Raw genomic sequence first — 15936 nt, forward strand, 5'->3', positions numbered from 1 at the left:
GTTGAGTTATAGGTGTTTCCATAAGGTTCACCTAAGTAATTCACCTCTGCTATTGCAGGGTTCTCAGGATCATAGGCTTCTTCTTCAGAAGATGCCTCTTGAGTACTGTTGGATGCAGCTTGCATTCCATGCAGACTCTGAGAAATCATATTGACTTGCTGAGTCAATATTTTGTTCTGAGCCAATATGGCATTCAGAGTATCAACTTCAAGAACTCCCTTCTTCATAGGCGTCCCATTGCTTACAGGATTCCTTTCAGAAGTGTACATGAACTGGTTATTAGCAACCATGTCAATGAGTTCTTGAGCTTTTGCAGGCGTTTTCTTTAGGTGAATGGATCCACCTGCAGAGGTATCCAATGACATCTTAGATAACTCAGACAGACCATCATAGAATATATCCAGGATGGTCCATTCTGAAAGCATGTCAGAAGGACACTTTTTGGTCAACTGTTTGTATCTTTCCCAAGCTTCATAGAGGGATTCACCTTCTTTCTGCCTGAAGGTTTGAACATCAGCTCTAAGCTTGCTCAGCTTTTGAGGAGGAAAGTACTTGGCTAAGAAAGCCGTGACCAGCTTATCCCAAGAGTTCAGGCTGTCTTTAGGTTGAGAATCCAACCATAATCTAGCTCTGTCTCTTACAGCAAAAGGGAAAAGCATGAGCCTGTAGACTTCAGGATCTACTCCATTAGTCTTAACAGTATCATATATCTGCAAGAATTCAGTTAAGAACTGAAAAGGATCTTCAGATGGAAGTCCATGAAACTTGCAGTTCTGCTGCATCAGAGAAACTAATTGAGGTTTCAGCTCAAAGTTGTTTGCTCCAATGGCAGGAATGGAGATGCTTCTTCCATGTAAATTGGAATTAGGTGCAGTAAAGTCACCAAGCATCCTCCTTTCATTATTATTATTTTCGCCTGCCATCTCCTCTGCCTGTTCGAAAATTTCTGAAAGGTTATCTCTGGATTGTTGTATTTTAGCTTCTCTTAATTTTCTCTTCAGAGTCCTTTCAGGTTCTGGATCTGCTTCCACAAGAATGTTCTTATCCTTGCTCCTGCTCATATGACAAGGAAGAATGGCCAGAAAAATGATAATAATAATAGAGATCCTTTATACCACAGTATAGGGATCCCTTTGTAAGTAGAAGAAGAGGGGGAGATAAAGGATGTGATGTAAAGGAAGAAACACAACTGTGAGGATTGGAATGTGAGATGAGATGTTAGGATATGAATGAATAAATAGAATGAGATGGGAGAGAAGGAGGGAATTTTCGAAATTTATTTTTGAAAAGGAGTTAGTGATTTTTGAAAATAGTTTTTGAAAAAGCTTAGTATTTTTTCGAATTTTAAGTTTTAAAAATTAAAATAATTAATAAATTAAAAAAGAAATTTTGAAAAAGGGGAGAGATATTTTCGAAAAATGAGAGAGAGAGAGTTAGTTAGGTGGTTTTGAAAAAGTTAAGAAACAAACAAAAAGTTAGTTAGTTAGTTGAAACAAATTTTTGAAAAGGTAAGAGGTTAGGAGGTTAGAAAAGATATTTTGAAAAGATATTTTTGAAAAAGATAAGATAAGAAGATATTTTTGAAAAGATATGATAGAAATTAGTTTTGAAAAAGATTTGATTTTTAAAATCACAATTAATGACTTGATTCATAAGAAATCACAAGATATGATTCTAGAACTTAAAGTTTGAATCTTTCTTAACAAGCAAGTAACAAACTTCAAATTTTTGAATCAAAACATTAATTGATTATGTTATTTTCGAAAATTATGATATAAAATAAGAAAAAGATTTTTGAAAAATATTTTTGGAATTTTCGAAAATAACTAAGAACTTTGAAAAAGATTTGATTTTTTGAAAAAGATTTTGAAAAAGATAAGATTTTCAAATTGAAAATTTGATTTGACTCATGAGAAACAATTTGATTTTAAAAATTTTTGAAAAAGTCAATCCAAATTTTCGAATTTGATGAGAGAAAAAGGGAAAGATATTTTTTTGATTTTTTGAATTTTTTTGAAAAACATGAAAATTATGCAATGCATGAAATTTTTAGATCAAAACATGTGATGCATGCAAGAATGCTATGAATGTCAAGATGAACACCAAGAACACTTTGAATGTCATGATGAACATCAAGAACATATTTTTGAAAAATTTTAATGCAAAGAAAACATGCAAGACACCAAACTTAGAATTCTTTAATGCTTAGACACTAAGAATTCAAGAATGCATATGAAAAACATGAAAAGACACAAAACAAAAAATCATCAAGATCAAACAAGAAGACTTACCAAGAACAACTTGAAGATCATGAGGAACACTATGAATGCATGAAATTTTCGAAAAATGCTAGATGCATATGCAAGTGACACAAAACTTATAATGTGACTCAAGACTCAAACAAGAAACAGGAAATATTTTTGATTTTTATGATTTTCTAATTTTTTTGGATTTTTATTTTATATTTTTCGAAAATTAGAAGAAAAAATAAGGATTCCAAAATTTTTAATATGAATTCCAGGAATCTTGCCATGTTAGTCTAAAGCTTCAGTCCAGGAATTAGACATGGCTCACTAGCCAGCCAAGCTTTCAATGAAAGCTTCAGTCCAAAACATTAGACATGGCCAATGGCCAGCCAAGCTTCAGCAGGTGATCGTGGATCAACAGCGGGTAGATCAGGAACAGTAGCAGGTGGATTAGCTCCAACTAGCTTGCTCTTGATAACAAATTGCAAGCCTCAGTCCAAATGAATTTAGACATGGCTTTACAGCCAGCCAGGCTGCAACATATAATTACATGGGCTGGAGTGATTAGTTGAATACCAATCCCAAAGTAGTTTGGGTATGGCGTTACAGCCAGATATGATTCAACATATTTCATGAAACACTAGAATTCATTCTTAAAAATTTTGAAGCCATAGAATAATTTATTTTTGAAAACATTTTTTTTTTCGAAAACAGATGAGAAAATTTTAGAAATATTTTTGAAAAATTTTTGAAAATAAAATAAAAAGAAAATTACCTAATCTAAGCAACAAGATGAACCGTCAGTTGTCCATACACAAACAATCCCCGGCAACGGCGCCAAAAACTTGGTGCACGAAATTGTGATCTCCAGGCTCGAACAAATCCTGGTAATGGCTCCAGAGCTTGGTGCTCTGATCTTAATTCATAATTGTCACAACTTCGATACAACTAACCAGCAAGTGCACTGGGTCGTCCAAGTAATACCTTACGTGAGTAAGGGTCGAATCCCATGGAGATTGTTGGTATGAAGCAAGCTATGGTCACCTTGTAAATCTCAGTCAGGCAGATATAAAGTGATAATGGTGTTTTCGAATAATAAATAATAGAATAGGGATAGAGATACTTATGTAAATCATTGGTAGGAATTTCAGATAAGCGAATGGAGATGCTTTTCGTTCCTCTGAACCTCTGCTTTCCTGCTATCTTCATCCAATCAGTCTTACTCCTTTCCATGGCTGGCTTTATGTGATACATCACCACTGTCAATGGCTACTTTCGGTCATCTCACGGGAAAATGATCCAATGCCCTGTCACGGCACGGCTAATCGTCTGGAGGCATCACCCTTGTCAATGGCTACATCCCCTCCTCTCAGTGAATAATATGCTCACGCACCCTGTCACGGCACGGCTATTCATCTGTCGGTTCTCGATCATGCTGGAATAGGATTTACTATCCTTTTGCGTCTGTCACTAACGCCCTGCAATCGCGAGTTAGGAGCTCATCACAGTCATTCAATCATTGAATCCTACTCGGAATACCACAGACAAGGTTTAGACCTTCCGGATTCTCTTGAATGCCGCCATCATTCTAGCTTACGCCACGAAGATTCGGGTTAGGAGATCTAAGAGATATTCATTCTAGCTTAATTCATGTAGAACAGAAGTGTTTGTCAGGCACGCGTTCATAAGGGAGAAGGATGATGAGCGTCACACATAATCATCACCTTCATCACATTCTTGGGTGCGAATGGATATCTTAGAAGCAAAATAAGAAGAATTGAATAGAAAACAGTAGTACTTTGCATTAATCTTTGAGGAACAGCAGAGCTCCATACCTTAATCTATGGAGTGTAGAAACTCTACCGTTGAAAATACATAAGTGAAAGGTCCAGGCATGGCCGTGTGGCCAGCCCCTATGGTCTAAGAACAATGCGTTCAAAGATGATCCTAAGATCCTAAGATGATCAAAAGATGCCTAATACAATAGTAAGAGGTCCTATTTATAATAAAGTAGTCACTAGGGTTTACATGAGTAAGTAATTGATGCATAAATCCACTTCCTGGGCCCACTTGGTGTGTGTTTGGGCTGAGCCTGAGTGTTGCACGTGCAGAGGTCATTTGTGGAGTTGAACGCCAGTTTCTGTGCCAGTTTGGGCGTTCAACTCTGGTTTTGGATCCTTTTCTGGCGCTGGACGCCAGATTTGGGCAGAAGGCTGGCGTTGAACGCCAGTTTACGTCATCAATTCTTGGCCAAAGTATGGACTATTATATATTTCTGGAAAGCCCTGGATGTCTACTTTCCAACGCAATTGGAAGCGCGCCATTTCGAGTTCTGTAGCTCCAGAAAATCCACTTTGAGTGCAGGGAGGTCAGAATCCAACAGCATCAGCAGTCCTTCTTCAACCTCTGAATCTGATTTCTGCTCAAGTCCCTCAATTTCAGCCAGAAAATACCTGAAATCACAGAAAAACACACAAACTCATAGTAAAGTCCAGAAATATGAATTTAACATAAAAACTAATGAAAACATCCCTAAAAGTAACCAGATCCTACTAAAAACATACTAAAAACAATGCCAAAAAGCGTATAAATTATCCGCTCATCAAAGAACGTGCAGAAACGAAAGAAAAGGAGAAGAAGAAGAGTAAGAGGAAGAAGAACGTGCAGCAAGAAGAAGAAGAAGAATTTCAGAAACCATGAAAATCGAAAAAAAAAACGAAGAGGAAGAGGAAGAGGAAGAGGAAGAGGAAGAAGACGAAGACGAAGAAGAAGAGAAGAAGAAGAAGAAGAAGACGAAGAGGAACCGTTTGAGTGGGGCGCGTGTAGTTACGCTCCATTCAAAATGAGTTAATGCGCGTGTTAATGAAGTTTGGGCTGATAACTTGTAAAACTTGTACGGCCTTTTTACTTGTATGTGTAGCAGGCCCCTTTTAAATTTTTTAAAATTTTTAAGAGAACTAATTTTAATTAATAAGATATATACTAATTTCTTAACTAAACATACTATAATTTATTGATATTTTATAATTTTATAATATATTATTGATATTATTGTGTATCTTTTATATAACTATCAAACCAAAAATAAAATTACGAAAAAATTTATAAAATTATTTTTTTGTATATATTGATAAACCTTTTAAAAAATTAACTCAATAACTACATATTATGTCTAAATTGTATTTATAAAATGAAAAATATAATTAAAAAATTAGTCTAAAATTTGGTCCCATATATAAAATTTCTGAATCCATCCTTAATGGGAATGAAAAATAAATCTGAATTAATAACGTTAACCACAAATGCCTTATATTATTATTATTATTCTTATTATTATTATTATTATTATTATTATTATTATTGACTCATTTTTACCATAAAAAATTTCTATTCCTCTTTTTTAAATGGAACACACATTATATGTCCTATATCTTATACTTAGCATTAATCAAGAATTGGTATAATTATTATCCAATAATTTATGTGTTGGAGTAATTTGTTTTTCTAATTGACATATGAGAGAAGAGCTATTTGGATGTTGGTGATGACAACTAATCAAGTAAGATTGTTAGAACAAATATTAGAGAACAGATATTAAAAAGTTGATAGTTGGTCTAACATGCTACCTAAAGATAGATTGTTAGAACAAATATTAGAGAACAAATATTAAAAAGTTGATAGTTGGTCTAACATGCTACCTAAAGATAGATTGTTAGAACAAATATTAGAGAACAAATATTAAAAAGTTGATAGTTGGTCTAACATGCTACCTAAAGATAGCATTGAGGGTTCTAATTTGGATTCGAATGTATCGCCAAAGAGCATAATGTTGCAAGCAAATTTAAAAAGTTATGAGAGTTTTGTGATTAGAACCCAATGACTAATCCCTATTAAGTTAATCTAGTATTTGATGGGGATCTTGCAAAAAAAAAAAAACGGTTATTACCATCAGATTTATTACTAAACTTTTAAGCAAAATAAACAATTTTAAATATTATTGTCGAATTTATCATCAATTTTTTGTCTTGGAGAATGTCGTGATGCTAATATATTACCATTCGAATTCTGAAATTTGATGGTAATTACTATCAAATTTACCCGACGGTATTGACGAAAATTTAACAGTAATAGCAATAAAGGTAGACAAAGATTTGCTTTTATTATCGTTTGATTTTTTCATCAAATTTTCTCCATTGTAATTTCGACGGAAATATATAAAACATAAAATTAAAATTAAATAAATTTTATTAAGTTACCGTCAGATCTGGTCCACACAAAATCTGACGGTATTAAAAAAATTAAATAGTCAACTATATTATAATTTGATGTTCTACATTATTGTAGATCCAATTTAAACGAATTTGAAAATCGACTGTAATTTTCATTAAAACAGTAACTAAAAATATGAATAACACAAATACAAGAGTTAAATTATTTTAAACCATACACATAACAATGTCAATTATTCGAAAGCATACAGATAAAACTAACAATGTCAATTATTCGAAATAAACAGCGTAGAGGTCAACATAGATGACGGCGTTGTCCTCTTGTCGATCCTAATTATCCTGCTGCTGATGATGACCCTACCCCTAAACTCGATCCAACTCGCATCATCTTGTAGAAGACGGCTATCTCCAATCTTATCATTTGGATTCGGTCCCTTAGGATCTCCACACGAGCTGCCTCATCAACTTTTCCTCTCATGCGATACCAACTCTCATTGATCGAGGGGGCAAGAAAATCGCGGATGTGGTTCTCAGCCACATCAATGTGTTATCCTTACTCATCCAAGCCCTAAGTTAGGTCGCGGACATGCAAGCGCAGCTCGACCATAGTCTCCTGAAATGCTAGAGGAGCACTCGTATCCGAGGAGGCCACCACTAAAGGACCGGATCAAAGAGTGCTGAGGAAGAAGAGTCTAATTCCATAAATGTAGTTCTTGTATGGTTCCCTAACAACATCACACCATATTGCATTTAGATGCACCACAATGACATTGTTTGACATGTCACCTTCCTCAACACTCTTTTGGGATGCTTGGGTCCAAGCTTAAAATTCCATCTCATATGTATCCTGTGCAAAATAAAAAGAAAATTGTTTTAACAAAATTTCAAATAAAATTGCTTGAAACATTTATTAATAATTAGATACATACATTTAATCTCCAGGATTGGTCATCTACCCACAAGCCTTTGTTCTCTTTCTGCATTATATCAATACAAACAATGCAAGGCAAAAGCACATTATGGATATAAGTTATTTTAATTACTGTGGAAAATAATTTTTCAACTTCTCAGTCGTAGATCTAACGGTCGTCAAACTGTCGCAATGCAAGAATCTCCCTTTCGATGATGCCATGTTTATCTTGTATATAGCCTGACAGCACTTGAAATCTGGATCATGCTCAAAATAGCACTTTAAGTTCCGCAAAACATTGGGAGGCATCTAATTTAGCCTTTTCTCCCTGCCGTGGCGTATGTTTGTTAATTGCTACTGAATCTATCGGCTTATGTGGTAGTCAAACGTCTTCCTAACTAGATGCAGAGGCTCATGCTCTAGATTGAAGTTCTCCTACACAAAAAACATTGATAATTAATAACCATTGATCATCGAAATAAAGTTAAAATGTTATAATATTTATCTTACCTAGCACTTTTGGTACATCCTATCTCTAACTAGCACGGGTATCTTTAGGTAACTCATCCATGCATTAGTATACATCAAATTAAGAATCTCCAACATGGCCTGAGTTACTGCATTGGATGGTAAGAAACTAAATAAATAATTTAGGTGTTAGTATGTATAGCATATATGAAAACACATAGAAAAAATAATGAATAGAACCAATAATAACGATGAAGGAAAACAAAAATTATTATCTATTTCTTCTATCAAGATTTATTGGCTTTCTGTTGTCTTCGCCCACTGTAGAAGTCTATGAGGAATCCCCTACTGGTGCAGGAGGTGTTAAAGGTAGGGGAAGTGAAGTCATATTTGTTATCGAACTTGGGGAGGCATGCTCATATCTAATGTGGTATAAAGGGTCCCACATAAGATGGGTTCAAGATCATAATGAATGGCTAGTATGCGGACGGTGCTGCTAACATAGTGGAAGCTATGGTAAAAGGTGATGATGGGGAGGCAGTCGCAAGAGTACTAGGGGTAGACGTTGTAGCCCTTGACATAAAAAAATATCAATGAATTAGAAATATTAGAATATCCAATATAAAAGAACATACAGTTAGAAATATAAAGTTACACATAAGCAATATAAACAAAAATATACTTATAATTATAATTTTAAATGTGTATAATATAAGTTAATAGCTTAATCCAAATCTCAATTTAAAATCTGGAGACTATCTTGGCTGCTAACTAACATCATCGTCAAATTCATCTTCTTCATCATCTGTCCCTTCATTCGCGACTACTTCTTCTTCTACTTTGTTATCATTTTCAATAGAAAGTTCAACTAATTTATCTTCCATTATAGAGGAAGTAAGAATGGTTAAAGCCTCGGTTTCCACCATCATCCTTTAAGGAGTTAGGATGTCAACTTGGTATGGTTTTGGAGTTTCTTCTCCATCACATTCAACCGGCCTTCATGGCTTAGTTTTAGCAACAACTATCGAATTAGATTTGAAACTTCTTGGATAATACAAGTAATATAATTAACGTGCATTTTGAGGTAAGATAAAAGTGTCATAATTTCTATGTTTCTTTTTGTTGTTTACTTCAACGATGTTATAGTCTTTATGTTTTCATGTTTCATGTCGTGGACTGGAATCAAACCATTCACATTTAAATAAAAATACTTGAACGATAAAAGTACTATAATTAGAGTATGTTGTGCCATACACCATACCAATCACCATTGCATTCCTTCATCTCCCTGCACTTGCACTCTAGTATTATTGTTTTCTTCAACTAAGTGCAATTAACTCGAGATTTGTTGTATCATTGAGGTTATTTTGAAGATAACTAGAGAGAAAATTGATCAAGTAGCACATAAGAATTTGCATCATGGAACCACCTAGGGGTGTTCAATTAGTGGTTTGGTTTGGTTTTTAGAGAAAAAAGTCATCCGAACTAATTATACATAAAATATTCGATTTGATTTGGTTCAGTTTTCAATTTTTACACTAATTCAAAAAAAATCCATGTCATGTAACAATTCCACAAATTCTTCCTCCTCTTCTTTTTCAACTTCCTGCATTTAAATTAAATTAACAATATTCATATTATTATCTAATTCAAACATCAACGAAAAAATGATTCAATTAATCAATTTGTTGGTGATCTTATACTTACAAATTTGTTTGGAGGAGCATTACATCTCCGTTAGTTCTACCTTCAATTTCACCAATGTTATCACTTATACTATGATCAAACTGCAAAGGGTAATTTGCATAGATAAATGAATTGAGAAAAAAATTATACCAAATATCCTAAAGTGAAACTATTTATATGCATATCTTATTTCCATATTTATGTAAATCGAATTCAATTGATTCGTTTACACTTTCTCAATGTAATCGAATCAATTAGATTCGAATTACCAGGCTCAGTACTAAATCGAAATAAATAGATTTAATTTAGTAGTAATACGCTTCTGAATGAACCCAGCCGGTAGTAAATCGAAGCAAAAGAGCTAACGGAATATGAGTTACACATATTGCTGGTAGCATCAATGAAGAGGTTAGTAAGTGAAAAAAATTTTCTTCAAGATAAATTAGAATTGTTAGCAATATGAGTTTGCTTAGAATATTGATGTGAAGGTAGAAGTCGGCTAATTAAGAAATCAATATAGAGAATGCATTGAGAGTATAGTTCTTAACCAGCTAAGATCCGCCTTGTCAATTTAGAAAAGTTGTCACAAAATTTAGAAATAAAAATACTGGGAGTATGAGTCCCAGGTCGTCTCCCAACGAGTTGTAGAAAAGGATGCTAACTTATTAATCAGGAATTTTTCGAGAGAGTTTGAGTTTGGATAATGAGTAATTAAATAATTATAAATTAAAGCAATAAAACTAAGAATGATTATTAATGTTCTAATAAAAAGCCTTGACTGGGGGAATGATTAAGTGGAAGTTCTATCCTTGCTGGGATCTCTTAAGTGTAGTATCAAAAAGGTTGTTGTTTTCACTTAGTTAGCCCTCACTAAATAAGGAAAAGTCAAGTGATTGAGCTAATCCTTATTCGCAAATCCTAGTCCTCTCCCTTGGGAAGGTCTAGCGTTAGTAAATACAGAACTAGCCAACAACTTCCAATTTAACCAACACTTAAGCCTTCCAACTCAAGTGTCTCCTCCTAATCAACCCCCTTGTCAAGTATGGAATCTACTCCATTGACATTAATATAATACTCAGAAAAATATAAGAAGAAGACATAATAAATTAAATAAAATAAAATAGAGATTGAAAATTAATTAAAAGTAAAAGTAATTCTCTTTATCAAGAATCCATGAAAATAATCCAATTGTAATTCTAAATAAAGTAAATAAGGATATGGAAGAGTAAGGGACAAAGTAAACAAACTAGAATAATATCTTCAACGGAGATGATGACTCTTCAATATCCAAAAGCAAAAGTAATAACTAGGAATGTCAAGAGAAACTAGAGGAGGAGTAATTCTCTCTCTAGATTCAGATCTAAAACTAAAAGTAATCCTAATGTGAATGAATGTGTATCTCTGTCTATGTGTGTGTTTTGAGTCTCTGCATGTTTCCTGGCCTTATTCTGTGTTTCTGGGCCGAAAACTGGGTTAAAACGCAGCCCGAAATTGCCCCTAGCGTTTTCTGTTAATTTTGCAGATCGCGCAGGTCACGCGTACGCGTCGTCCATGCGTTCGCATCATTCAGTGATTTTCGTTGTCACGCGTATGCGTCATCCACGCGTTTGCGTCATTCGTGCGGACTCCAATCCATGCGTTCGTGTCAGGCACACGCTTGCGTCGCTACGATTTTCTCCATTCTACGCGTTCGCGTGAGCCATGCGCATGCGTCGGTATTCGCTGGTCATCTCCTTAGTTTCTTGTGTTCCTTCCATTTTTGCAAGCTTCCTCTTCATTCTCTAAGCCATTCCTGCCCTATGAAGCCTAAAACACTTAACACACGGATCACGGCATCGAATGATATAAAGGAGAATTAAAATATAGTAATTAAAGATCTTTAGGAAGCAAGTTTTCAATCATAAAACAATGTTAGGAAGGAGTTATAAAATCATGCAATTAGTATGAATAAGTGGGTGAAGACTTGATGAAACCATTCAATTAAACACAAGATAAACCATAAAATAGTGATTTATCAACCTCCCCACACTTAAACATTAGCATGTCCTCATGTTTAGCTTAAGGAGGTAAAATAAATGAGTAGGGAAAAGTAAGACTCATGCAATGCAATGCAACCTATGTATATGAATGCAACTATATGATTCTGTTTACTTGATTAAAATAAATAAGCTCTTCAAGACGAAAATAACTCAAACTTCACTAATTCAAACTATATAGTAAAGACAAGTGATGAGCGGATAATTTATACGCTTTTTGGCATTATTTTTAGTATATTTTTTGTAGGATCTAGTTACTTTTAGGGATGTTTTTATTAGTTTTTATGTTAAATTCACATTTCTGGACTTTACTATGAGTTTGTGTGTTTTTCTGTGATTTCAGGTATTTTCTGGCTGAAATTGAGGGACTTGAGCAAAAATCAGATTCAGAGGTTGAAGAAGGACTGTTGATGCTGTTGGATTCTGACCTCCCTGCACTCAAAGTAGATTTTCTGGAGCTACAGAACTCCAAATGGCGCGCTCTCAACGGCGTTGGAAATTAGACATCCAGGGCTTTCCAGCAATATATAATAGTCCATACTTTGCCCAAGTTTAGACGACGCAAAAGGGCGTGGAACGCTAGTTCTACGCTGCAGTCTGGAGTTAAACGCCAGAAACACGTCATGAACCAGAGTTGAACGCCAAAAACACGTTACAACTTGGCGTTCAACTCCAAGAATGACCTCTCCACGTGTAAACTTCAAGCTCAACCTAAGCACACACCAAGTGGGCCCCTGAAGTGGATTTATGCATCAATTACTTACTTTTGTAAACCCTAGTAACTAGTTTAGTATAAATAGGACTTTTTACTATTGTATTAGACATCTTGGGACGTCTAGTTCTTAGATCATGGGGGCTGGCCATTCGGCCATGCCTGAACCTTTCACTTATGTATTTTTCAACGGTAGAGTTTCTGCATTCCATAGATTAAGGTGTGGAGCTCTGCTGTTCCTCATGATTTAAAGCAAAGTACTACTGTTTTATATTCAATTCAAATTATTCCGCTTCTAAGATATCCATTCGCACCCAAGAATATGATCAATGTGATGATTATGTGACGCTCATCATCATTTTCACTTATGAACGCGTGCCTGACAAACACTTCCGTTCTACATGCAAACAAGCTAGAATGAATATCTCTTGGATATCTAATACAAGGGACGGAGTCCGAGTTATTAGTGTCTTCGTGGTATAAGTTAGAACCCATGGATGGCCATTTCTGAGATCCGGAAAGTCTAAACCTTGTCTGTGGTATTCCGAGTAGGATCTGGGAAGGGATGGCTGTGACGAACTTCAAACTCGCGAGTGATGGGCGTAGTGACAGACGCAAAAGGAGGGTGAATCCTATTCCAGTATGATCGAGAACCTCAGATGATTAGCCGTGCCGTGACAGAGCATTTGGACCTTTTTCACAGAGAGGATGGGATGTAGCCATTGACAACGGTGATGCCCTATATAAAGCTTGCCATGGAAAGGAGTAGGAAGGATTGGATGAAGACAGCAGGAAAGCAGAGGTTCAGAGGAACGAAAGCATCTCTATACGCTTATCTGAAATTCTCACCAATGAATTACATAAGTATTTCTATCTTTATTTTCTGTTTATTTATTATTATTATTCGAAAACTCCATAACCATTTGATATCCGCCTGACTGAGATTTACAAGGTGACCATAGCTTGCTTCATACCAACAATCTCCGTGGGATCGACCCTTACTCACGTAAGGTTTTATTTCTTGGACGACCCAGTGCACTTGCTGGTTAGTTGTATCGAAGTTGTGACAAATTATGAATTAAGATTAGAGCACCAAGCTTTTGGAGCCATTACCAGGGATCACAATTTCGTGCACCAAGTTTTTGGTGCCGTTGCCGTGGATTGTTCGAGTTTGGACAACTGACGGTTCATCGTGTTACTCAGATTGGGTAATTTTCTTCTTATTTTATTTTCAAAAAGTTTTCAAAAATTTTTCAAAAATATTTTCTTCTTTTTCGTTTTTCCCAATTAATATTCGAAAAAAAAATTATATTTTTTCTTCAAAAATCCTTCAAAAAAAAAAAATTTCCCTTTGTTTTCGAAAATTATTCAAAATTTTTAAGAATGAATTCTAGAGTTTCATGGTAACATGTTGAAGCCTGGCTGGCTGTAAAGCCATATCCAAATTCTTTTGGATTGAGGCTTCCACTTGTCAACATAAAAGGCATGTATATGAAGTTGGATAAAGTATTAGCTGTTATATGCCTGATTTGTATCTTCTAAAGCTTGGCTGGCTAGTAAGCCATGTCTAACCCTTGGATTGGAGCTTTAGGCTAACATTGAAAGATTCCTGGAATTCTTATTAAAAATTTTTGAATTTCTTATTTTCTTTTTCCTATATGTTTTTCGAAAAAAATATACAAAAATCCAAAAAAATTAATAAAATCATAAAAAAAATATTTTATGTTGTTTGTTTGAGTCTTGTGTCAAATTTTAAGTTTGGTGTTAATTGCATACTCATCTTGCATTTTTTCGAAAAATTGCATTCATGCATTGCATTCATCATGATCTTCAAGTTGTTCTTGATAAACCTTCTTGATTGATCTTCATATTATATTGTTTTGTGTTGTATGGTATTTTTCATATGCATTCTTGAATTCTTAGTGTCTAAATATTAAAAATTTCTAAGTTTGGTGTCTTGCATGTTTTCTTTGCATCAAAAATTTTTCAAAAATATATTCTTGATGTTCATCATGATCTTCAAAGTGTTCTTGGTGTTCATCTTGACATTCATAGTGTTCTTGCATGCATTGTGTGTTTTGATTCATAATTTTTATGTTATGAGTCTTTTTCATGTTTTTCTCTTTCATCATTAAAAATTCAAAAATCAAAAAAATATCTTTCCCTTTTTCACTCATAAATTTCGAAAATTTGGATTGACTTTTTCAAAAATTTTTAAAATTTAGTTGTTTCTTATGAGTCAAATCAAATTTTCAATTTAAAAACCTTATCTTTTTCAAAATCTTTTTCAAAAATCAAATCTTTTTCATTTTTCTCATTTATTTTTGAAAAGCTTAAAAAAATATTTTTCAAAAATCTTTTTCTTAATTTTATCTTATAATTTTCGAAAATATTATCAACAATTAATGTTTTGATTCAAAAATTTCAAGTTTGTTACTTGCTTGTTAAGAAAGATTCAAACTTTAAGTTCTAGAATCATATCTTATGATTACTTGTGAGTCAAGTCATTAATTTTGATTTTAAAATTCAAATCTTTTTCAAAACTAATTTTAATAATATCTTTCTATCATAATCATATCTTTTTTCAAAAAAAAAATTTGATTTTATAATATCTTTTCTAACTTCTTATCTTCTTATCTTTTCAAAATTTGTTTCAACTAACTAACTAACTAACTTTTTGTTTGTTTCTTATCTCTTTCAAAACTACCTAACTAACTATCCCTCTCTAATTTTCGAAAATACCTCCCTCTTTTTCAAAAATTTTTTTTAATTAATTAATTATTTTAAATTTTAATTTTAATTTTATTTCCCCTTCAATTTTCGAAAATCATCAACTCCTTTTCAAAAATTATTTTCGAAAACTTCTCTCTCTCATCTTCTTCTATTTATTTAATTCATCTACTAACACTTCTCTTCATCTCAAATCACTGCTCCTATCTTCACCCTTATGTTTGGATTATCCATTCTTCTTCACTCTTACTCCCTTTCTTCTTCTACTAACAACAAGGGAACCTCTATACTGTGGTAAAAAGGATCCCTATTATTATTTTCTGTTCCCTTCTTTTTCATATGAGCAGGAGCAAGGACAAGAACACTCTTGTTGAAGCAGACTCTGAACCTGAAAGGACTCTGAAGAGGAAACTAAGAGAAGCTAAATTACAACAATCCAGAGACAACCTTACAGAAATTTTCGAAAAGGAAGAGGAGATGGCAGCCGAAAATAATAATAATGCAAGGAAGATGCTTGGTGACTTTACTGCACCTAATTCCAATTTACATGGAAGAAGCATCTCCATCCCTACCATTGGAGCAAACAATTTTGAGCTTAAACCTCAATTAGTTTCTCTGATGCAACAAAACTGCAAGTTTCATGGACTTCCATCTGAAGATCCTTTTCAGTTCTTAACTGAATTCTTGCAGATATGTGATACTGTTAAGACTAATGGAGTAGATCCTGAAGTCTACAGGCTCATGCTTTTCCCATTTACTGTAAGAGACAGAGCTAGAATATGGTTGGATTCTCAACCTAAAGATAGCCTGAACTCTTGGGATAAGTTGGTCACGGCTTTCTTAGCCAAGTTCTTTCCTCCTCAAAAGCTGAGTAAGCTTAGAGTGGATGTTCAAACCTTCAGACAAAAAGAAGGTGAAT

General features: G+C 34.1%; 1 non-coding gene across 1 annotated transcript; it reads left to right on the top strand.

Moving 5' to 3' along the window:
* Positions 1-419: 419 nt before the first annotated feature.
* Positions 420-527, top strand: LOC112774175 (small nucleolar RNA R71). The gene has a single exon (XR_003188675.1). It is a non-coding gene; the product is annotated as a small nucleolar RNA R71 (small nucleolar RNA).
* Positions 528-15936: the final 15409 nt, after the last annotated feature.

This window comes from Arachis hypogaea, chromosome 18 (genome assembly GCF_003086295.3).
Source record: "Arachis hypogaea cultivar Tifrunner chromosome 18, arahy.Tifrunner.gnm2.J5K5, whole genome shotgun sequence".
Classification (NCBI taxonomy): Eukaryota; Viridiplantae; Streptophyta; class Magnoliopsida; order Fabales; family Fabaceae; genus Arachis; species Arachis hypogaea.